The sequence below is a fragment of the Episyrphus balteatus genome, chromosome 1, assembly GCF_945859705.1.
Source record: "Episyrphus balteatus chromosome 1, idEpiBalt1.1, whole genome shotgun sequence".
NCBI classification, from domain to species: domain Eukaryota; kingdom Metazoa; phylum Arthropoda; class Insecta; order Diptera; family Syrphidae; genus Episyrphus; species Episyrphus balteatus.
The window spans coordinates 4,239,180-4,259,769 of record NC_079134.1 but is presented as its reverse complement, the minus strand read 5'-3'; the positions used below and the strand labels follow the sequence as shown (position 1 = coordinate 4,259,769).

Below are 20,590 nucleotides of genomic sequence, written 5' to 3'. Positions count from 1 at the left end.
GTTGTTGAAATTCTTTTATTTTTTTAAGGAATAAGTAATAGTCAATACTGATAAATGATTTAATTTAGTCTTTTGAGTGCATTCATCAGCTCATTGCAGTAATTCTTTTTCAACATTTTCACTGCCACTTATTTAAGTTTTTTAAGTGCTTACAGTACTTAATGGCAATCCTTGTTCTTTAACTATTTGATGCTTGACTTTTATATTTTTACCTCTTCTTAAGACTTCAAGTACCTTAGAAATTCCTAAAAATAGTTACAAATGGAAGATATGTTATCGCAAAATAGTCGAATTTTATAGCATCTTTCCAATCATATTAAATGAATAAATTAGATTGCCTGATCAAGAATTTTGTGCTTGTTTCGATTTTATTAACCCTTTCGGACCCTGCGTTACTCTCATGTAACATTTTTTAAAAATTCGTAAAAAATATTAAATTAAACAATTTTTTAGGTTACGATGGCTTAATTGAAAGATAATAATGCCTAGTTACTGGATTATTACAAAAAGTTAGTCAAATATCATACCTTTAATTTTTTTTTTATCGAGAAAGGGACTAAAATTCACATTTTTTTTTTTACAAAAAAAAATTTTTTATATATGGTCATAATTTTGAAAAAAAGATATAAAAAATGTTAAGGGGTTATATCTAGTTGTAAGTGCAAAAAAACCTTCTTTTTTATGGATTTTTTGTGAAGAGGCATTTAACTATACAAACATAAAGAATACATATCCATATAGCAAATTTAATGAATAAAAATAATTCGCTGTGTATTTAAAAAAAATATTGGGTTCCGTTATTTTTGTAGTAGATCTCCTAGACGACCTCCAAAAAAAAGGTGTCTTACAGTACCTTGCCATATTAGGCCCAAGCGAAAAAAATACAATTTTTTGCTTCATGTTGCTGAATTTTTAAAGTTTTTGTCGAAATATCCCGAATTTTTTGTTGTCTCATTTACTTACTCTTATCATATAGATACGGATTGACTTAAAAAAATTTAAAGAATTCAAAAATTTTGATAAAAAATAACGTGCAAAAGGGAATAAGCTCCAAAAGAGGTTTTCTATGGAATTCATGACCGGAATATTTCCAGACGGGTCCAATACTTAAATTTTTGTATCGAGGAATAACGTGACATTCTTAAGTTTATGACAAAAGCCCCATCTTGCATAAATAGTGAAGCTCTGATCGTCTGGTTATTATACGTAAGATTCTTAAATTTTTGGTAGTTTATTCTTTCGTAGAAGACCAGACGAGCAGACCTTCACAGTATGTTATTCCAACTTTTTTTAAGTCAATCCGTATCTACATGATAAGTAATGTAAGTAAATGAGACAAAAAAAATTTAAGATATTTCGACAAAAACTTTAAAAACTGAGCAACATGAAAATTTGTATTTTTTTTTGCTTGGGCCTAATAATATGGCAAGGTACTGTAAATAAGAAATTTATCTTGGCAGTCCCCTTCGCTCTTCGCCCTCTTTCCTATGACACGATAATTGCTTTACTTAAGCTTAGATTTATGGTCAAAACAGACGTGCAGTTTTTTCTCTGCAGCAAAATAAAATAACACGGGCTCTTATGGGAGAAAAATCTGCATGCAGCGCAGAGCTGCATCATGTCTCTATTTCTAAATTCCATGCCAAGTTTAAAAAAAAATACAAAATACTTGCTGTTTGGCATTACTGATATTGGCAGTTGACACAATCTATCATTCAAAAATTCAAATAACGTTCGTTTTGATTTTCTTAAAAGGAAAGAACTAATTGAATTCATAAAAAAAAACTTAACCATCTTGTTTTGTTTTATAAACTCAATTATTTCTTCCATTTTAACCGCTTATAATCCATTTTTATTGTTTTCTTCCAAAAAAAATTATAAAAAATATCAAGGTTATCAATTTTTTTTGACATAAATCGGCATCAATAATTTAAAAAGTGATGCACATGTATTTTGGGTGCAGCGCTGCATGCGGCGATGCGTGCAGATGTGCCGCACATCTGTTTTAGCCATTAGGCGTCCAGAGTGAGTCGTTTTTTGTGTCGTTTTAGTACAAACGACTTACGTAATAGGGGTGAATGTATTCCCCTTTTACCACTAACAATCCATACATGCCAGTCCAACAACTGGTTGGAGTCTACAAACTGGCTTGTTTATAAATATACAGGGTGTCCCAAAAGTTAACGTCGAAACGAAAACGGTAGATAGGGTAGGTGGTGACAGTTATCAGAAAAATAATTAAAAAAATCTTAGCCATATTTTTTTTGAGTTATGGGCATTCGAAAAAAAATCGAAAAAATGGTCACCCTGTGACGGTTTTTCATGTGCCATGACTACAAATCTTAATTTTGAATAACCCTGCTACCAAATGCATTCAAAAATTTTTACATGACTCTAATTCAATGAACCGTAGTGTAAAAAAAAAGCACTACGATGTTTCGGCAAGTTACCTAAAAAGTTGGTGTGTTCAATTCTCTTTTCAAAATGGTATAACATTGTTGAGAATATTCCATAAAATAACCGAGATAAAATTTTTTTTCTTAAGAAATCCGCCATTTAGGGTAAAATTTTATAAAATGAAATTGTTTTGTTATTTGACTTATTTGAGATTGCTTTGAGTATTACGTCTGCAATGTTAAATCAAAATCGTTAGAGCCGTTTTCTAGTAATTTGCTATAACGTAAAAATTTGTATGAGAGGTGGTACATTTTCTAAGCGAGGTATAAAAAAAAAATGAACTGGCAAGGGCGGCAAAAACTGGAAAGCCTATACCTTGAAAATTTGTAAATCCGCCTCTGCATACATTATAGTTTCATAAAAAATTATTATTTCAGTTCTCCGACTTTTTTTGGTGGTTATAGGCAGTGCATGTTGCTTACATGCAACTTGAGAAAAACACATTAGTTTTGCTATTTATTATTTTGGAAAATAACTTTTTGCTATTCATATTTCTTAATTGTGATGTTTTTGACCCGATAATACCGAAAAAACATTTTTTAATATTGATTTTCATAGCTTGGGTTCGAAAGAGTTAAGGTATTAAACGATGCATATTTTTAAGTATATTCTGAATAATGTGCTTCCTTTTTAATTTGAACTTAACTTGACGATTAAATGAGTCCCCAACAATATTAATTTTTTTTGGTGCCACGAATGCAGTATGCTCATCAATCAGGTAGTTTGTTTTTGACGTGATAACGCCTTATAAATCGATGAATTATGGCAGCATCTACGAAAATATGACTCCATTTTCTCCCGTTTCACCTGAAATTTTTAGCAGTGCGGCAAAAATTTCAATTAAAAATAAACTATTGGAAATACATTGAAAGATAATAACCTAAGTTTGAATACTAATGAAGGATTTTTAAAATTCCATTATTTAATAGGGTAAAAGAGGGTAAAATAAAATTGCAAATAAAGTGGGTATTTTCTAAACGCAACGTTGTAAAAAGTTGATTTTTTTTAATCGGTAGATAAATTTATTGTTAGGCTGACATAGGTATTGAAAAAATTCTAAAAACAAATGGTTTTTTCAAACTAAAACATGAGATAGACCTTTGAAAAAGTAGTAATTATAGGTAGGGGAAAATGTCATTCAAAAGATAATAAAAAAAAAAGATTAGAAGTCTATTATGGATTTTTTTTTAATCTCTGCGTTTCGAAATATGAATTTTTGAAAAACGCTTATTTTCTTAGGGATAGGTATTTTGTTTTTTTTTTAACAATTTTTCGGAGCGTTAAAAAAGTCCCAAACTTATAGAACATATAGTTTATAGTTGTGGTATTCTTAAATGATTTTTGACCGAATAACGGGTAAAGCAAGTTATTTTGTCATAAGTTTTTTAACCGTTTTATATTTTTATCTTTTTTTCTTCAACAGAAATAAATTAAATTTACAGTGTAGATAGATAATAGACAGTCCTAAATTTCGTATTCACAATTTTGAAATAACCGTAAAATAAAGTTCTATTTTTCAACACGTATATTCTTTTGATCTACAGCTGATAAAAATTGTACTTAACTTTATTGAGCATGCTGATAATATTACCTTTCATTTGATGTATCACACATAACGGTATATTGAATACAAACTAAATATGAAAGTCTTAATCTTTAGCTTAAGTACTTTACTACCTATAAGATTTATTATCTTATACATTTTTTTACAAGAAAGTTGACAACAGTTTTTAGATCATTTTGTTCCAACAAAAGCACACAACCTGTTTTCTTATAGTCCAAGCGGCGACCGTCGAGTTACTTAGCTCATAAGGTTAGAGGTTAAAATTGGTGTCAAATGAAAGATAAGTTGATACTGAAAATAAAAAAATAGGGTTGCCACTTCTAAAATGGGAACTTCCATGTGGCAACCCTATTTAAAATGAAAAATTGTCACATAACTAATACATTCATATCTTTGTTATTTGGCCAGATAAATTTTTTTTTTTAAATGCTAAACGAAAGTCAAATTATTAAAAAAAAATAATAAAATAATATAAAGAACGTAACCCTACAAATGTGGCAACCCCATTCAAATGAATACAACACTGACAAAAATCTTCTTTGAACAAAACAGTATAACTTTTTATGCACTAGACAGCTAAACTATACGCCATATTTTAGATAATACTCCCTTCTATCTAAAAAATGTCGGGTGCCACCTCGCAAATGCAAACAAGTACTCGGCAACCCTACTAAAATGCTAAAAAAACGCAAAAATCACTTGTTTTTTTGGCATTTGGATAAGGTTGCCAGTACTTGCCTCATTTGCGAGGTGGCACCCGACATTTTTTAGATAGAAGAGAGTCTAAGCTACACAGGATGTATTTTATAGCCTTTAACTCTATCAAATATTATACACTTTGGCCAAAAAACAAGTGATTTTTGCGTTTTTTAGCATTTGGATAGGGTTGCCAGTACTTGCCTGCATTTGCGAGGTGGCACCCGACATTTTTTAGATAGAAGGGAGTATTATCTAAAATATGGCGTATAGTTTAGCTTTCTAGTGCATAAAAAGTTATACTGTTTTGTTCAAAGAAGATTTTTGTCAGTGTTGTATTCATTTGAATGGGGTTGCCACATTTGTAGGGTTACGTTCTTTATATTATTTTATTATTTTTTTTTTTTTTTTTTGACTTTCGTTTGGCATTAAAAAAAAAATTTTATCTGGCCAAATAACAAAGATATGAATGTATTAGTTATGTGACAATTTTTCCTTTCAAATAGGGTTGCCACATGGAAGTTTCCATTTTAGAAGTGGCAACCCTATTTTTTTATTTTCAGTATCAACTTATCTTTCATTTGACACCAATTTTAACCTCTAACCTTATGAGCTAAGTAACTCGACGGTCGCCGCTTGGACTATTAGGGATATTTTGTTTTTTTTTTTAACAATTTTTCGGAGTGTTAAAAATATCCCAAACTTATAGAACATATAGTTTATAGTTGTTGTATTCTTAAATGATTTTTGACCGAATAACGGGAAAACAAGTTATTTTGTCCCAAGTTTTTTAACCGTTTTATATTTACCTATATCTTTTTTTCTTCAACAGATAAATTAATGAAATTTAGATAATTGATCTACAGCTGATAAAAATTTTATTTAACTTTATTGAGCATGCTGATAATATTACCTTTCATTTGATGTATCACACATAACGATATATTGACTACAAACTACAAGCTACACGATGTAAAGTTAAAAAACTTCAGAAAAACCTCAAAACACCTGTTGAGATCTGTTGCCCATGACCAGCCAACAGTGTTTGTAATTTCGACATGGTTGGCTTTAAAAAATTCTTACTTTTTTTTATAGGCATCGTAGAAAAATGATTGAAGCGTCATATAAAAGGTGAAATAACAAGCTTTCAGATGATATAAAATTTGTTCTAGGTTGTCATTTAAAAAAATGGACTTTGAGGTAATTTAACAAAAAAAAGATTGATTTTCTTGTTTTTTTTTTGAAGAAAATTGATTACCTTTTGCGCATTGTAAAAATTTAAGTATGGCTTTATTCTATAGAAAAAATATAACACTTTTTAATGGTGTAATTTTTTGTAAGCTTTTCATATACAAAAAATTGATGTAGGTAATAAGAAAAGAAAAAAAAAAGGTATTTTTTTAGTTTTTTCTTGTAAATTTAATTATGATAGGATTCAAAAAGTTATTCCGTTTTTCTACAAAACATAAAGATATATATTATGTATGTAAATATGAAAATCTTAATCTTTATCTTAAGTACTTTACTACCTATAACATTTATTATCTTATACATTTTTTTACAAGAAATTTGACAAATAAATAGTTTTTAGATCATTTTGTTCCATCAAAAGCACACAATATGTTTTCTTATAAATGACGTTATCACGTAAAATCAACGTCCGTAAACCAGATTTACAGACAACCAATTTTTTTTTATTTAGGTAATTCTTAAAAAATCTTTTAAAAGGTTTAATATTCCAAGCAACTTTTAACATTAGAGCAAATACGTTCGGCAGTCGTTCATATTATTTGTTTCACATAGGAAATTAAATTTTCAACAAAAAGTTTTTTGAATAAAATTTTCAAGTATAGACAACAAATAGAAAAGTAGCAACAAGTAGGTAGAGTCGAAATTATTTACAAAAACGGTCATATCTTTAAAACTTATCCAAAGATTTTCTACAAAAAAACTTCATACAAATAAGTTTCCTTGTGTATAAATACCAATAAAATTTGTGTATTTCTTTGAACTTCTAGGTCAGGCATGTCAAACTTGCGGCCCGCGGGCCGCATGCGGCCCACAACGCTTAACTCTGCAGCCCAGTCCGCATTTTTAATAATTTCGAGTTTAAGTTTATAATTTACAGTACTTTGCCATATTATTAGGCCTAAGCGAAAAAATTGCAATTTTTTTTTTTCATGTTGCTCAATTTTTAAAGTTTTTGTTGAGATATCCAACATTTTTTTTGTATCATTTATTTTTTAAATTTTGATAAAAAATAACGTACAGCCCTAAAAGACGTTTTCTAAGGATTTCATGACCAGAGAGTTTCCAGATTGGTCCAATACTTTAATTTTAGTATAGAAGAATAACGTGACATTCTTAATTTTATGGCAAGAACCCCATTATGCACAAATATAGCATCTTTGAGCCTCAAGCATATTCCGAAATCGTAGAATCAAAACGAAAATGTCTTTAAGAGCTTAATCCCTTTTACACGTTATTATTTATCGAAATTTATGAATTCTTTTACTTTTTTTAAGTTAATCCGTATCTATCCTTATCGGTCGTATCAAAAATAATCCACAAAAAAATATAAACTTAAGTCATCAAGACGAATGAGTTACCTATAAGATCCAGCCTAACTAACCTTGGTCTTAGAAAAAACATGGTAAATGGAATACATTAATGTAATCATTTTTCCTGTTTTTTTTTAATAATTTGTTTTATAAAAATTTTAGTTCTACTTTTTTCTGCGGCCCACAGTGTGTCGAGCCCATACAAAAGTTTATCATAAATACTTGCAGCTAAGTTTTTGGAGTTTTAATATCTTTTTTTGTGTTTTTATGGCAGGAATAGAAAAAAAAAATACAAATTAACAAATTAAACAACCTATTACTTTTTTTTTAGTATAATTTATGAAATTAACATTTATTGAAGAAGCCACTTGTGAGCAAAATTAATTTTTTTTTTATATATAAACAAAAATATACCTTTCGTAAGGTTTTTGGTGTGCTGAACTCGAATCCGAACTCAGAAAAATTCTATCATATCACGTTTTTGAAATATTCCCGTTAGAAAATCTGAAATGTCGTTTTTTAACAGTTTTTGAGGTTATGTTCTTGAACGTGTTGATTTATTTTAAATAAATTTGTGACAGTTTCTAAAAGAACTAAATGTTTTCTTTTAAAGCCCGTTTAAATCTTTTCAATATCTTTTTTCTACCTTGAGAAATCTTAAGTTGAAGTCAACTTATTTTGTTTATCTTCTCTATACAAAAAAATCGTATGTTTATTTGCGTTTCATAGCAAATCTCGAATTGTTTTTTGTCAATCGCTTTCAAATTTTGAAATAACGTTTTATTTGCATTTTCGTAAATTCTTATATCGGCGAGGTTGGTAAATACGCTATAATACACAGTAGAGCGTGGCCAGGTCAAGTAATTATATTAAAAATCTAGTATGCAGAAAAATATAATTTTTTTCTTGTTGAAAACAATATTTAAAATATTTTTAATTACATAAACAGCTTTTTGTTACTTGTGTATGGCTAAAAATTATTAAAAACATCGATTTTTTCATTTTTGTGATCCCCTTGAAGATGTTTCTCAAAAAATAAATTATTTTGAGTACTTGACTCGTAGCACATAAATGTGAATGTCTCTGGTAATCGCAAACAGAAGCAGACCAAACTTTGCCAATATTAAGTATAGGCCTATGGCAAAATAATATAAAAAAATTATCGATATGATTTAATAAGTATTTTTTTAAATTAAGTTTAAAAATTAAATTTTTTTTTTTTTGGCCATTTATCAAAGAAATTTTAATAACTCATATATAATTTTATAAATTTAATTTTTTTTTTGTGATACGTTTTACAACAACACTCAAATAAACAAAATAACATTAACAAAATTTTTCAAACAATTACCAAACGTGAAATATATACTCTCAAAGATTCCCATAAATTCCTCAAAATATTTTCGATTTCCGAGGTACTCATGTTTCGGAGCTTATTTTGAATACATAACCTGGATTATTTTGTAAGATTAATATGTTTTCATATGAGTTGACACTTCTAAATTATATTTTAATAGCAAAAATATTAATTTTTAACAAAAAAAAAAGTGATTTATCATAAGGGGACGACACACTGTGCGGCCCATAAAAATTTTGATCTCGCTGTTTTGGCCCTTAGTTACCATTGAGTTTGACATGCCTGTTCTAGGTGATTCCATTTGAAAAAATTCAAATGTCTTTTATCGATCTTGAATTTGCGTTCACGATTATTCTAATTATAAAGTTTCCGCAGAACGAAACGTTGTTGATTTAGAAGAGGATCTCGAAATAAAGTTCTTTCGATATAACTAAATTCCGAGATAAACATTATGTATGAAAGGCCTATTGGGTATTTACCGAGTTTGTCCACAATGCTGGATTTCCGAGAATCATTCAATCTATCTCTCAACGCACTAAAAACAAATTAAAGATTTTCCATTTACTGAGTTCCACTTAAAATTTATTCCCATATTGTTTTTGCTGAAGTCATTTTAATTAGAAATTTTCCAAATCATTAAACACTCATCCAGTTTTCACATGAGTTTGGAGTAAGTATAATGCAAATTACCTCATCGTCTACATCACGACTCCTAATGCCCGTATAAGTAGTTTCCAATAGTTCATTCAATTTGCCCAATGATGACAATCCAATCCACCATTAAACCCCACCCGCAATCCTCTATTAAACCAGGTATACCGTTCCTTCACCCAATTAGGTGCACACACAAGAGTAAGAAGAAACCACAAGCATCCTGTCAATAATTTCGAAGATATAGAGTGCAAAAGCTATTTTATGGCTAGGTACAAAACCCAAGGCCTAAATCCAATTACATTTTCGAAGCGTACTACAGAGAGCCCAATTAATGGAAGAGACCAAAATTGCCTGTTTTCGGAAATTGTGCTGCATCGGTTTCATTCGAATCATATTGTCGTTGGTATTTCAATAGAGAAAGACTTCTCATATCTATTGGTAATAAATAGATACTTTTGCCCCATAATCCTAACAATGATCCCTCTCACCTTAAATATAGGCAGAGCCTATACAGCTCCTAAAGCCATGGATATGTCCAATTCATATAGCTTTTTGGACTTATTCTCGCCTCCATGCACACTGGTACCCGACGACGACGATGTGGTTGTTGTTGTTGTTGTTCGCATAATACCCGACTAATTCTGCGTAACAGATTCTACTCATAATTTCCCCATTCCATTCCGATCTGCGTAGCTGCACACTAATCGCCGAAAGACGAACGAACGAAAGCACCTAGGAGTGCATTTCTTGTTGGTCGTCATCGTCATCATCATCAACCATCGACACCGACCAACAACGACGATGAAGCAGACATGTAATTCTTCAACCATGGAATCTCTATAATACAACTCCCATCAGGTAACAAACAAGCTATCCCAGCAGCAGGTAGGTACGGCTAATTTTCAGCTCTAGCTACAGATTCCAGCAATTAATTAAAATGAATACCGTGTGCAGTTGCAGTGTGAGCTAAGCCCTATAGAGCCGTTCGTATCACATCAATGGTTAATGAACTTGAGCAGATAAAACCACAACTATAGAATATGGTTGCCAGGTTATGCCTTAATTTAAATCTGTTTGAGTTAGTATAAAATTATGATATGAAACTTAACGAAAGGTGTAAACTAAAATTTGACGGCATTAAGCAATTGGCTCTTTAAGGCCTAACCATGCATATTAACAAAATGCAAAAAGAAAATAATGTAAAAATTGAAAGCACACTTTTGTGAAAACTTAACGAAAATTATAAGTGCTCAATTTTGAGAGTAATAAGTATTTGCTGAGTTTCTCTGGTACCTTGGTATTTTTTCCTCAGATTTCAAAAACTGCAGTCAGCTATAATTTGTGAGTTTTGATCTTTCCACTTCCAAAATTACAAAACTTGACGAAAGCAAAAGTATCCAAATTTGAACGTATTAATTTATATATATTTTTGTTCAGTCATATTGATACCTATTTGTTCTCAGATATTAACGAAGCAGCTATCTAATGTTTGTTAATAGGTCAGAAGCGATCATATACTTCGAAAAAAAGAACTTAACGAAAAACAGCAATTCGCATTTAGGGGCTTTTCATATCATCATCATTTTGTGTTCGTTAAGTACCACATGGCAACGCATTCAATTGGAATTTATTCCTCAAATCCAAATTACTTCAATAAAGTGTTAATTTTTCGTAAGTAAATAGCTTGCAGTCAGACCTCATGCTTTTTGAAAAATACCCATCTAGATGTAGATATCAACAACTACAATCAAAAGTTAAGCTTTCTTTAAAAAGTTCCAGTCAAGAGCACTCATGCACTACGAAAATGAAAACTTGACGAAAAGCAACAATTTTCAACTACTGGCCCATCGTAATTTCTTGTAGTGACTTGGCAAAAGTTTGCATTAGTTTTCATTAGAGAACATCTGTCAAGAGCGCTCATATACCCTTCAAACCTATAATTTGACGAAAATTATAAATTCTTTAAGTTCACTCAGTGTAAGGTATCCTGGCAATTTGTTTTCAGATCTCGATAATTACAACGAACTGTTAAGTCTCAGTTAAAAAAACAGTCATACCTGTCGAAAACAGAAACTTAACGAAACAAATAAAAACTTAACGAAAGGTTTTAATTTCTTAAATTCTCTCATTTTCATTGCGTTGCCTTGGCAATCATAATTCAAAGTACTGTTTCGGGCAAAATGCTCCCACCCCACATCGAGTTCAAGCCCAAGTTTTGCTCGCAAGTTCTGTTTATCTTAAGTGGCTGTGGCAGCGGTAGCGACGGTTATGTAGCGTGCAGTTCAGCAGTTACAGAATTTTGTTGTCTACAGGGCTTGGTTCAGATGGTATAGTGGCATGAGTGCGCCATTAAGTAATAGCGCAGTTATTGATATTTCCAACGTTATCCACACAGCTCTATGAGCTACTTGAATAATTCATCAGCGTGTCGTGGTATGGTGGCTGTCCTGTCTCATTGTCATTGCCTTCGTCGTCGTTTTCCGTCGCTGCGCTGCCGTGCCACAATGTGCATCCAGCAAAACAATCCAATTGATATGCAACAATGTACGAAAAGGAATCATCTTCGAATCTAAACTTGAATCTTTTTCTCGTCGAGTTGTCGGTCGATTGTTGCAGCTGAAAAATTGAAAAATGCTTTTTTAATATCTCAATATTATTATGTAGCTTGTTGTGATGTTTCGTTGGAATTCGTCGGCGGCGGCGGATGATGTCGCGGAATGGAGGTTGAAGGTGTATACAAAAATACGCTAGTTTCCTCATTATACATTCCACACGGTGCATCATGGTGGTCCGTTTCTTTGCTCTTCACCTCTACTCTAAACTTTTAGTTGTGGTTTAGGATTCCTTAAAATAGCTTAGCAATGCTCTAGATGTGGGAAAGAAGAGATGACGAAGACGAAACGATACAGAGTCAACGATGACGACAATGATGATGCACGGAATATTTTTGCATACAAAGTTGCATGCAAGATTCTTGCCTTGACGAAGAATATAAAGTGAAATCCCCAGAACGCTGAGTATTTTTTTCATCACAAGGTATATTTTCAAGGGTTGATAATTCGCAACATTATGCCGGGGGTAGATGGGTCTTTCTGAATCTTCCTGAAGGAATAAAAGTTTAAGGAGGTGTGGTGTGATGGTAGATACCCAGATGATTGACAATAATAATATGTTTTGACAGGATTGTGGTACTTTTTTAGGATTTGTTTTCGAATGTCATTCCGTTTTAACTTTTATATATTTTTTTTTTTTTGTTTCGGATTTAATACACAATGGAATGACAGTTTTTCTCTCATTGGGTTTCGGTGTATAAATATTTTAAAACCTTGAGAGTGAATAAATCAGAAAGAAGTTATAATAAGATTCCATTTTGATATGATTCTTTGCTTTTAGTGAGTGTGACAAAAATAGAATAATAAAAGTTAACGAAAGCAAACAACTTCAAAGTGAGAAGAATAGGAAAATAACATTTTTAAGTAATAAGTTAAGGATTGGAAGTTTAACGTTTTTTTATACATAAGGAAGGTTTAGGAAATGACATTAGGTATTAACTTTATTCGACAGTAAAAAGGAATTGCTAATCCTTTCGTATCTTCTTTACCGACTTCCAAAAAGGAGGTATTCAATTAGTCTGTTTTTTGGTTTTTTTATTTATTTTTTTTTTATGTTTGTTACCTCATAACTTTGGACTGAGTGAACCAATTTTTATAATTCTTTCAAATTCGTTCAGTTGTGGCCATAGAAAAACCATAAAATTCAGTTTTGATACATGGAAGCCGGTTTTGTTTTTTGATAAAAATGATTATTATTCGGAATCTTCCACGGTACAAGCCTAATTTATCATAGCATCAAATTCAGAGTTTTCGAACGTATCTTCTGAGGGTTCGTACCAATGCTTTGTTTTGTCTTTGATGAACTGAATCTTTCTAAAAACACTGCACTCCAGGAATTTCTTCAAATATAGACCTAGTCAGTGCCGGATTAGCCTCAAGTCAAACTAGGCAGCTGCCTAGGGGCCCCACTTCAGCTAGTGGCCCCTCGCCCTGACTACGAACAAACAAAATTTCTTGGAGTTGTACCTTCAATAAAAAACAGCATTACATTTGTATAAGAAAAAAGAACAACAAAAAAAGAAAATTAATAAAATTCGATAAAATTGTCCAATCAACGTTCCCAGCTTGTATTGTAGCTAATGCCGTCTTTCCCATAAGGGCACACGGGGCCCGTGCCCAGGGCCCCCATTCTCAGGGGGGCCCCGAAGGAACGAAAATTTCACTCACACATTTATTATCAAAACATTTTTGTCGGGCAGACCATCTACCAAAAATTTTTCGTTTTCATATGGCAACCAAACAATCACATAAAGTTTTTTCTACACCTATACGGAAAATATATCATTCCAAAATGAAAACAAAATATGTGGCGTTGTATGCGGACAAAATCCAAACGACGAAACCCAAATTCAATTTTCCAAAAAATAAGACAATAATATTTTCAAAAAACAAGAAAAATATGTTTTTTTTCCTCTGTAGGTAAGATTATTTATTATTTATTAATAAAAAAAAACGAATTTCATTATATTTTTCCTTAAATAATAATTTCGTATGAAGTTTGCAAAACTGTCAAATTTGTAGTGCGTGTTAAAATCAGTGTAAAAATATGTGTAGATTCGTATTAAAAGACGAAAAAAGAATCAATTCGTCGGCAAAAAACATCAATATTTTTTCCGTTGGAAAACGTTTAAGAAAAAACTATTGCAGGCTCGTCGACGGTACATCAATGTTTTGGCTTTTGGTTGAATGAAAAACGAAATGGTGCACTGGTTGGCACCCCCAAACATTTTTGAAGTTATACTTCTTATGGGAGGGTGGGTATGAAAATTTACTTTTTGACAAGAATGTCAAAGGGATTATGACGCGATCACCCTGGGTAGCAGGGCTGTCGTTTCACCTTTAGAGTAGGCAGTACTTTAGTATTTAAAAATGCAGTACGCCGCAGTACGGCAAACATAAAACACACAACACGTTGCAAGTACCATGTTTCATGTGGCAAGTTGCATGTGGCAAGTTGCGTGTGGCAAGTTGCATGTGGCAAGTTACATGTGGTAATTTCCACGTGGCAAGTTGCCAGGGTTGAAAAAGCTCACATTTCAGCTCAGCTCACAGCTCAGCTCAAATTTGAGCTAGGTACCATAGCTTAGCTCATTTGAGCTGAGCTGAAAGTGAGCGCCCCAACTTATAACGCCTTTATCTCGGAATTTTGAAGAAAATGAAAAAAAACTTTTGATGCCAAAAGGTAGCGGGGACTCAAACCTACATTTGGGTACAACTCCTATCCCTGTAGGTCCACGCGTTCTCAAACTGGGAGAACTTAAAAGTAAAAAAAATAGGCACGATTCTGAAAAAATAGGCATGATGTGGCGGTTTAACATGGAAGGCGAATTTTTAAAAATCTGAAAATGTGCAAAGCGTAGGCCCATGGCAAAAGCTATCATTTGGCATCACTCCCAAAAATTGCTCTCAAGCGGTTTAGCTTCCAGGAGCGTTCAAAGATTCGGGGATTTTTCGAAAAAAAATTTTACCCCAACTTTCAAACGCGATTTTCTCGGAATTTTGAAAAAAATCGAAAAACCGGATTATACCACTATCGGCTAGCTGAGAATATAAGCTTTCATATGGCACCACTCCCCTGTCTCTAGATCAAAGCGTTCCAAGTCCTATATCGCGGAATTTTGAATAAAATGAAAATAAAATTTTTGATGCCAAAAGGTAGCGGGGACTCAAACCTACATTTGGGTACAACTCCTATCCCTGTAGGTCCACGCGTTCTCAAACTGGGAGAACTTAAAAGTAAAAAAAATAGGCACGATTCTGAAAAAATAGGCATGATGTGGCGGTTTAACATGGAAGGCGAATTTTTAAAAATCTGAAAATGTGCAAAGCGTAGGCCCATGGCAAAAGCTATCATTTGGCATCACTCCCAAAAATTGCTCTCAAGCGGTTTAGCTTCCAGGAGCGTTCAAAGATTCGGGGATTTTTCGAAAAAAAATTTTACCCCAACTTTCAAACGCGATTTTCTCGGAATTTTGAAAAAAATCGAAAAACCGGATTATACCACTATCGGCTAGCTGAGAATATAAGCTTTCATATGGCACCACTCCCCTGTCTCTAGATCAAAGCGCTCAGCTCCCAGAAAATTTTCATTAAAATCGGTTGTGTCGTTTACATTAAGAAATCGGTTCTATGGCAAGTAGGTACCGTTAATAACGGTCCAAAAAATATTTTTCTTTTTTCAAAAGTGCGGCCTTATTTGCAGCATTAAACGTTTTTGAGAAAATTGCAATATCTCGAAAACTTTATAATGGAGATACCCGTTAAAAAGGAGAAATTAAAATAAAATAAAAAAAACGGCTCTTGGAAATCACGTACAAATCGTCTGCACCGAGTTTTTAGCAAATCTATCAATCCGTTTGAGCTCTTTTTTTCGAATTCTTCAAACTGAAACTTATAACATATACAAGGTATAGTTATTGGCAGTATAAAAAGTACAATTATTGGCAGTGGCAACGATTGATGTATCAATGCACGTATTATTGGCACCCCCTGTCAATAATAAAGACAGTAGGTACTTTATATGGAACGATATATTGGCACCCCTTTTTAACCAATCATTGCCTTTTAGCCAACCATTGAACTTATTTTACTTTTCAAAAGGGCCCCAAATTCTTGTGTGCCCAAGGGATAGTTAAAGACGGCCCTGATTGTAGCTTTAAGAATGTACAGAAGTTTGATGATTTCTAAGGTCTACACGAAGATTTTGGAAAAGAAATTAGTATCGTTTTTATTGAATAGCTCCTTTGTTGTTAATTTTAACAAAAAATGACAAGGGTGAGATTTATTAACAATAAAATTATCTTAAAAATGATATACAAACCAATTCCGTGAGTTGATTAAATAAAATTTTATAGTTGGTCAAAGTGCGGGTTTGTCTCGCAAGGTAGGGGCAAAATCGCATTTTTTCATATATCTGACGAAGTTTTGATTTGTTGGGGTAGTATGAAAATTACAAAATTTTATTTGATCGACTCACGGAATTGGTTTGTATATCATTTTTTAGATAATTTTGTTGTTAATAAATCTTACCTTTTTCATTTTTTGTTTATTTGAACAACAATAGAGCTATTCAATAAAAACGATACCAATCTCTTTTCCAAGACGGCGGCTGCTCCTATCATCCAAACAAATAACCTTTTGTGATAAAGACAACCAGTGAAACACATTCAATAAAAAAAATATTGTCCCGCTAAAAATGTGAGATCATGCCCATATTTTGACTAATTTGCCTGAGCTATAATAATAAAATCAAAATTGACACTTTTTCATATGATTTCTCTCTCCAATTTTATAATGAAACCGTAATGCTGGCGTAATGCTTTCGAAATCATAGATAAAAGATTTATAAAGAAATTTATTTAGAAATTCAAAGTCCTTTCACATTTTACAAAAATAAACTTAATAAAGAAGAGACATAGTTGATAACTTGTCATAAAAAGTGAAAGGTTTATGATTCTATGATAAGAAAATGGTATCCTTTCCCTTAATTGCTCTAAGTATATTAAATTTGTTTCTTTATATAAAAAAATTGAACTTAATTCAAATTTATGACAAATCTCTTTCTTCAACCAAGTTTATAATGCTATGCTAATACAATTTAGTCAAAATCACTTTGATAAATTGAATTAACCATAAATCCTCCCATTAGCTTAGGTAAATAAACCCAAAGAAATACTCTTTAAAATCATCATCTACTCTATAAGCCTATCCTCGTATATATACAGGGTGTCCCAAAAGTAATGGATCAAACGAAGTATGTTAATAGGGGATCTTAAGGGCTCTCAGAATTTGGTAACTTGTTCATCCCAAATCCTTACGGTTTTCGATTTAATGCAGTTTTTGTGAAATTTCGAAAAATCTCGACTTTGCAACAGTATTTTGCTTCCTGCTGCCATTATTGATTTTTGTTTTTTACAATTCTTTTACTAAAACATTGACAAATAATTAGGAACAATTAATTAATCAAAATATTTTTTATTCCATAAGCCATTTCGATGCAAATTAACTAACAGTTTCAAGTTTTATAAAAAATCAATTTTTTACTTTTATTTGAGAGCAACACCGCAAAAAAAATTTCTATGGTGTGAGTATGGTTTATTATTTTAAAAAGTTGCCCTGTTATTGTAGTTTTCAAAAATGTATAAAAGTTTCCAAAGTTGCAGTTAGATCGCAAAATATTACAATTTGAATTCAACAAAACAGGGTTTTTCAGAGCAAAAAACAACCAAAACAAACACATTTTCTCGAACTGTTATTTGTTTATTTTTCTTTGAACAAAAGCCTTTATTTTCGTTTGTATTTTTGCTTTGAAAAACCCTGTTTTGTTGAATTCAAATTGTAATATTTTGCGATCTAACTGCAACTTTGGAAACTTTTATACATTTTTGAAAACTACAATAACAGGGCAACTTTTTAAAATAATAAACCATACTCACACCATAGAAATTTTTTTTGCGGTGTTGCTCTCAAATAAAAGTAAAAAATTGATTTTTTATAAAACTTGAAACTGTTAGTTAATTTGCATCGAAATGGCTTATGGAATAAAAAATATTTTGATTAATTAATTGTTCCTAATTATTTGTCAATGTTTTAGTAAAAGAATTGTAAAAAACAAAAATCAATAATGGCAGCAGGAAGCAAAATACTGTTGCAAAGTCGAGATTTTTCGAAATTTCACAAAAACTGCATTAAATCGAAAACCGTAAGGATTTGGGATGAACAAGTTACCAAATTCTGAGAGCCCTTAAGATCCCCTATTAGCATACTTCGTTTGATCCATTACTTTTGGGACACCCTGTATATCCAGAAAGAGAAAACATTTTTCAAATATTTCGAATTATCATTCAAAAATAAAAACCGACAAAAAAAATTAAACCACTTCATCTGCATAAATGCCAAATCAGCTTCCTCTATTGTATAGCTTTTTCCATAACGAATTTTTCATGAGCTCAAAACTTCAACCCAAATTCAAGCTTAATGCGATAAAATACACACAAAAGGATATTATGCCCTTATGAATTGGATATTTGAGTGCCGCCGCTGCCGCCATCGTGCATATGCCGTCGGGAAAACACCACAGAACTTGTTCAAATTTCAAAATTCCCAATAATGAAATAATCAAGAATCGACCTATTCAAAAAGTTTTTTGTGTGTGTGTTTTTCCAACCTCCCCTAACATAGAAATATGTACATAAACATATTGTATATCTCAAGCCTGAAGGTGTATTTTGGAATTTGCGCCCCCTTATTCTACTATACACCACCACCACCTAATTACACAAGGACCTTGTGTGAATGCATATTCTATTACACTAATAGTCCAGTGCATTTATAATTTGACCCAGCAGTTTGTACCACCCCCAAATTTTTTTTGCTCATTCGATAGAGCATTGGCTGAATATTATTACCCTGATTTTTCGCACTCGTGAAATTCACCTTTCGGCCGCCATCTTGGATTTTAGTTTTTGTTCAATATCTCGATTTCTATTTATCCTACATAAAAGTTGTGTATACAAGAAACGTAGGCAATTAAATTTCGCGTCTTTTATGTTAAGAACACTTTTTCGATATTCTGACTATTAAAAAAGTTACAAGCCAAAAAAGTAAAAAAAACCGAAAAAAATGACAATTTTAAAGTTTTGAGGACTTTTTATCAAAATTATGAAAAAACGTTCCGAGAAAAGATTATTCACCTTAAAATTCTCTACAACTCTGCTATACAACTTTTTTTTCTATCTCTATAAATACAAAAGTTATTAATATTTTTTTCTGTTAAAAATGCTCTTTTTTGTTTGTGTTTTTTATCTTTACTTTTTTCTTAAATTTTTTTTTACCAAATCTTGAATTTTAAATGATTAGTGAGTATTTTAAAGCTTTATGTTACAAGAGAAAATTCAGGACCTGCAATTTTTTTATATTTAAGTCTCTTCATTTCGTAAAAAAGGGGTATTTTTTAACAAAAAAGTATTAATAACTTTTGTATTTATAGAGATAGAAAAATAAGTTGTATAGCAGAGTTGTAGAGAATTTTAAGGTGAATAATCTTTTCTCGGAACGTTTTTTCATAATTTTGATAAAAAGTCCTCAAAACTTTAAAATTGTCATTTTTTTCGGTTTTTTTTACTTTTTTGGCTTGTAACTTTTTTAATAGTCAGAATATCGAAAAAGTGTTCTTAACATAAAAGACGCGAAATTTAATTGCCTACGTTTCTTGTATACACAACTTTTATGTAGGATAAATAGAAATCGAGATATTGAACAAAAACTAAAATCCAAGATGGCGGCCGAAAGGTGAATTTCACGAGTGCGAAAAATCAGGGTAATAATATTCAGCCAATGCTCTATCGAATGAGCAAAAAAAATTTGGGGGTGGTACAAACTGCTGGGTCGTCCATATATGAACATCATAAATGCACTGGACTATAAGTTCGATTTTGGAAGAGCAAGAAGGGGGGAAGAGGGTGTGACGCGCACTTGTAAAAATCTTACAGCTCAATAATTAAATATATTTACTATGTGCAGCAGACACACAGGCTATACATCCTGACTGAATGAAGGTGATCGATTCTATTCAGAAAGCTACCACCACCACCAACCAGCTATATGCACCACGGAGATGAAAGGCATTGGCGTTTTTAGTCTCCATTGATGTGCATAATTATACACACTGCACACATTTATTGAAATGCTGCATGATGTCCTTTACGGATTCTCCTCTCGGAAGCTGGAGTTTGTGTGCCTCTGACTGGTGCATGAAAATTGAATATACCCTACGGACGATGGGGATGTAGATTTAAATTCATTTTGAAGAGAACATGCCGATGGACTTTCTCTTTATAAATTTAAAATGCGCAACATAAAAATACTCGCTACACACACACACACATCAGCATTCAGAGGCAGAAGGACGAATAAGAGGGTGGCCAATATCCTGGGCGGCATCGTCTGCGCTATTTTGAAATGGGACTGGGACTTGCATTGGGACTGGGAAGCATTAAACTGTTTAATATTTAAATATAGAATCAACCTCAAATTGAAGATGAGAGGGAGGGGGCAGGGGGAGGTAAAATAGAAAATAGTTGGTTAGTTGGCTCGATAGTTGGGTTGTGTGTTGGTTGAATAGTTGAATGGCATTGCTACCTGATGCGAGGAGTCTCTTCCTTTTTATCCGAGTTATTTCATTTTCCGT

General features: G+C 32.0%; 1 protein-coding gene across 10 annotated transcripts in view; it reads left to right on the top strand.

Annotated features, from left to right (window-relative positions):
• LOC129906313 (leucine-rich repeat-containing protein 4B) overlaps positions 1 to 20,590 on the top strand; it is a 250,417-nt gene that overhangs the window by 179,444 nt on the left and 50,383 nt on the right. The gene's annotated exons all lie outside the window — the stretch shown is intronic.